A 6000-nucleotide genomic window follows, 5' to 3' on the forward strand; every position below is an offset into this window, starting at 1 on the left:
CTAGTTAAAGTTTATTGTGACAAAGTTGTAAGGATAACATATAAACAAACATACGGATATACAGATAAATTTATCTGCCAAGGTTGTACTCAACAACCGCAAATACTGGTAAACGGATAAATCACAAGTATATTTGATAAACGTAATCATAAAAGTGTACAATACTTATTTAAACAGTTGATAAAACTTAGGGCAGTGTTGTCACACCCCAAAACCGGAACGACAGAAACGTTCAATTGTGGAGGACGTCATGTTTAGTATCACGAGATATGTATATGGTAAGCAAGTAATGAAAAACCATTTCGTTTCGAAAGAAAGTGTTTACACTGTGTGTGTTCACAAACCATAGTATTCATAAACAAATAACAAAACAATACTTGAAGCTATAATGCTTCATCTTCTGAATCCCCAGCACGAGCACCTGTCTAATAGTCTCCTGAGAATACAAGTTATTTGAAAGAGTTGATCAGCAATTAAGCTGGTGAGTTCATAAGAGTTTAGTGATGTAAGTAAGTTGTAAAGTGTTGTTAACAATGTAAATGTAACAATGGTGTTGAAAATGTGGTTGTAACATGTAGTTGTAAAATGCTGTAAGTTGTAAGTTTTGTTTTGAAAAGCTCGCATGTTTCTCTAGAAAATCCTATAATTCCTACTTTTATGGAAGTTTAAGTAAAATGACACTACAACCCATTCTATGGGTACTAAGTGAGTACAAATTATACAAGAGTCAGAGTAAACAAACAATCGATTATGCGCATCTGCCTCAAGCTCACAACCAAACGAGGAACAGATTTTAAGGCGGATAGCACACATTCCATTGGTTGTTAGATCGTCGTCATATATAACCCTGGTGTATTCACTTGTTACTCATGGAGTTAGTTGTGATGGTTCCTTTGTATCTAATGAAAAGTTCTTTAAGAAAACCCTTATTTCTTATAATAAAATGGTGATCACAGTGACTACTTTTATAATAACTTAGTTTATACTGATATATATAATCTAATGTCGGATAGAAAGTTAACTGTGTGAATTTGCCCTAAGCCCACAACCAAACAAGGAACATGAAGTAAGGCGGAAAGCACACATACAACTACCTATTGCGTATTAGTTTTATATATAAACATGGTGTATAAACTGAGGTATTATAAAGTTACTCACCTAAGGTCCTTTAAATTGAACTGGTTTAATAAAATGGGTTAAACCCTTTTCTGGGAAGTTTCTAGTTCTGAATACCAGCAGTACTGATTTTGGAAAATATGTTTTGTACTAGAAAAACTATGCTTTGACTCTGTGTCCTATAACCTGACCCATACCTGGTACCCTTATGATGACTTAATGTATACTAAGCATAAATATATATATATATATATATATATATATATATATATATATATATATATATATATATATATATATATAGAATCGGGTAGATAATAGATTGGGTGAATTTGTTCCAAGCCCACAACCAAACAAGGAACAGGAAATGAAGCGGAGAGCACACATCCTATTAGCTGTCGGACCCTATTGGTATACATGTATCATGTGATGTATACATTAAGAAATCATAAGACTAGCATTATGGTCCTATCTTTTAATCGTAGCCTTCTACCAAGGCATCTTCTGTTATGTGCTAGACTCGACTGATCCATTTGTCGTTTGTAAAAATGTATATTTTCCCTAGTTTATAACTCGAAAATAGATTGAGTTCGACTTTTAAGCGGTACTGTCACTTTATGAAAGTAATGGGAAAAGTAAGTACACAGTTGTCATTTATAATGACATGTAGATGTACTGATAACCTAAAAACGTAATTGTTTTATTACGGTCATAATGTGAAGGCTAGAACCCTTACTATACGCTCTCCTTGTCGGGAGATTAGGGGAACTAAACACGACCTCTGCAAATTCTTGAAAGCCATGTAATTCACATTAAAGTATATGATCATGTATACCCAATATAACTATCACCTTTTGTTTAAAACAACGTGTTAGTGATTCATTGGTATAATTAGATCATGTATGTGTGTTCTCATGCTATAGCAACCTAACTTGTTTGTTCTGTTTGTTTCTCTTAATTGTGTGTTCTCTCTATATGGTATTGTTTGATTCTCTTCACTATATGTTTTGTTTTAGTATTGACTCTTTGTGTGCTTCATTGTACTAGAAGTAATGAATGGCATTCTCCTAAACTATACCTATTATAGCTTACTAATGTTCTACTTGGACTGTTATTGAAAAGTCTCATTTATCTACTAAGTTATGCTTGTACTTTAAAAACAGAGTTTTGTATAACTATAAAGTAACATAACTTTAAAACAGTTTTGAAATGTTTTGACAACTTATAAGTGACATAAGTAACATTTTGAAAGATGTTTATAACCAACATTTACACAATTTTCATTGTGTTTAACTTGTATTCCTCCCTTAAAACAGTTAAAATAGTTAAAAGATTCATTACGGGGTATGAACTCACCTGATGTGGGTGATTCAAACGGGTATGCGTGTAAGGATGAGAAGTTCCACGAATGAAGTCCCGAGACACAATAGGTCCTAAATGACATATAAGGATGCACATTGACATGAATATAGTGTTTTATAAACAACTATATGAAAGGAAACACCTTAAGGACTAAGAAATCCTTAAATGGTGGTGTTACAATCACTTAGGATTTGCATAAAAGGGTTGTAAAGCCACTTAAGGGAGTTTTCAGTCCAAGTGGTTTTCAGTCCAAATGGTTTTCGGTCCAAATGGTTTTGACCGAAAACCCATGGTCATTGATGTATAAGGTGATTTCTAAGGGCTTTCAGCAATGTTAAGTGTTCTAGACTCAATACTAAGTATTAGGAAGGGCTTAAAGTCATTTTGCACCCTTTATAAGGGTTTTCGGTCTAAGGAGATGTACTAGACCGAAAACACCTTTTGTTCTTGGATAAATGACAATTTCAAGGCCCTAAATCAAGAGTTTCAAGTAGATAACAAGTATAGGGAAGTAATACTTACGATTTAGAGGCTAATAGAGTCGATTTTAGACCAAAACACTAGTGTGTGTTCTTGGTGAAATGAAGAACACTTGAAGATCTAAGAAAATGGAATGATTTCATGGATGAAATCATGTAAGATTGCTAGATAATGTAAGAGATCAACTAATCAAGGAAGGAAATACTTACAATCTTGAAGATCTTGACAAAATTTTGGATGAAACTTGAGAGATAATTGTTCTTGACATGGAAATTGGGAAAATGACTAAAAATGACTAAGTGCCATTTATATACCCTTTAGGGTTTTCGACCCTAACACTATTTTGGGCCGAAAACTCCAAACTCTTGGAGTTTTGTGACTTAAATGTTGCACAATTAATCCTAAAGTATATTTCCTCTAATTTGTTCTCTCAAGAAATAAATATTAAAAATACCCAACTGGACTTTAAACCAAGCTAAAAAAAATTAGCAGAAAAGAATTTGACTTTTTATTGAAGTGCTAGACGGTAGAGTTTGTTCAAATGGAAATTTTGGGTTATCACAAGTGTACACAAGCACATATATGAGCCCAAGTTACAAGTTCTATAAGTTGTATAAATATATAAACCTATATATGTTTGTGTATGTTTGAGGTATATTGAAACTACCAAGTTGATAGCTGTCTATACAGTCATACAACATTTGTAGTTGGGAAGTATATGTTATTTTATTAATTGTATCATTTTAACGACACAACATATATTGATATTGAGGTTTAAAACTAGCTTGTTTACTTATACAACAAAAGCATTTAAACAAATATTTCACCAACTAGCAATGTGTTTACACAAAATAATGATAGTTTATGTGTATTTTGTATGATAAATATTACTTAGTACCCGTACTACCATGTATAGACGATGGCCAGACATGAAACACCGGAGGGTAGAATCATTTTAGCAATTAAGCCGTTCTGAAATCCAACAAGCTAAGCGGCTCTTCAAACCAGATTCCTCGTAGCGAAAGCAGTAGAGTAGTAAATAATATTTTTGTGTGATTTATATCGCATAAAAATGATGATGTTGTTTGTAATAAGAAAGTATTTAGGAAATATATATAATATATAACAAAAGTAGTACATGTAAAAAGTTAATAATCCAATGTTTTATTTAATCTAAAATAGATTAATAAATTATATATATATATATATATATATATATATATATATATATATATATATATATATATATATATAATAAATTTATTAAACTTTTTATTAAGATTGAGTTTAACTAAAAAGGCTTTTCCAAAATGGGGGTAGTTTTGGACATTTTAATTTATGTTTCATGGACATGGATCATCATGAAAATAATTTAAAAGAAAGAGACGCTAAATTTGGGCAAATTCGAGTGTGAGGGACTGTATCTATATAATTTGTATTTAAGTTTGATTACACATGAGGTAGTCAACCTCCTGCGTTTTCTTCGATTAAGCAAAATAAACAACCGAGAAAAAGTATTGTCATTCGTCATGTGGTACTCCTCTTACACGAAGGGGTAATGATTGAGCAAGGATATTAATTGAGGAAGGACTTACGATGGTGGAGGCGGCGAATGGCTGTGGTGGCTGGTGATCCACAACAGTGGCAGTAGAGGCGACGTAGGGTGGTAGGAGACCACTCCGGTGGTCTTCTGCTGACTTTTTCTTACTTCTTTCGAATGGATTCGACGAAGGGACTAAGGAGAGGGTTGTATGGATTGAAACAACAACAGTCAAAGCTTGGAGATGGTGTTTTCCGGTGGTGGCAGTGGGTGTTTGAAGGTGGCAGTAGGTAGCTCTGGCGCTTGCTGTCACCGGATTTCTCTTCTGTTTGGAGAAGTTTCCTGATGAAAGAAGGAGAGGGGAGGGTGGGTAAGGTGTTTGGGAGGGTTGTTGGTCAAGAAAACACTAAAAGATGGTGATGGAGTGGTGATTCGGTGGTGGTGTTATGGGATTTGTGGTGGTTTGGTGGTGGTGTCATGGTGATTTGTGGTGGTGTGTGGTGGTGTTTCAATTTAAGTAAGATAGAGAGATATGGAGGGAAAGATAGAAGCTATGACATGAGTGAGGATTGAAGTCTCCAATGACTTCTATTTATAGATAGAAGATATACACACATCCTTGAAGAAAACCTTACCTTCTAAACCAATCAAACACGCTTCTTAACCCATACTTGGTACTCTTTGGTGAAGTGTGTACTCAATTCAAGATGGTGGACCAATAAAAACGTGGGAGGGAGTAAAAGACCAAAAAAAATCTGATTTTTTATGTGGGGTCACAGATGGGGCTATACCCCTATTAAATGACCAAAAACAATCAAACCGGGTGCATCGGGATCCGAAAGTCGAGAATTTTTGTTCGGAAGTACCGTTTTGTAGAGTTTAATTCAAGGATTCTAGAACATCAAACAGATTAAAATTTGGAGTTACGGAACTCCAGGAAATTATGTTTAAAGTTTCGCGTCTAAACAGCTTGCGGTGTACTTTTTTTGTGACTTTTGTAAATATTTTTGCTAAGAATATTTCGAGTGTGAAATTAAGTAATAAACTATATTCTGATTCCAAAAACGTTCTCAGAAATCCCATTGGCAATGCGTAAGTACCTCAACGGATCGATTCAGTTTTACGCGATTAAAGAAAAAATAGTGTTTTACTGTCTGTTTTCTTAAAACTATCGTATCTTTTGCATATGAACTCCTTTTTGGACGTTCTTTATATTTTCAAAAACGGGGGAATATGTAATATAATATTTTAATGTTTTTTTTCTTAAAATATGCTTAATGCAAAATTTCAGTTTTTCTGACGCATTAATTAGCGTTGCAGTTTAAGCGGTTTAATTCGGTTGACAGTTTACACATTTAGAAGCAACGTATCATCTGATATCTTATAACAGTTTAAATGAACTTATTTATTTTACTTCAGATGCACTAAAAATCAATAAGTCAGATTATCACGAGATTCACAGTGAATTGGTTGTCTATAATATTAGCTCTAAATTCCCGAAT

Source organism: Lactuca saligna, chromosome 2, assembly GCF_052625555.1.
Source record: "Lactuca saligna cultivar CGN05327 chromosome 2, ASM5262555v1, whole genome shotgun sequence".
Classification (NCBI taxonomy): domain Eukaryota; kingdom Viridiplantae; phylum Streptophyta; class Magnoliopsida; order Asterales; family Asteraceae; genus Lactuca; species Lactuca saligna.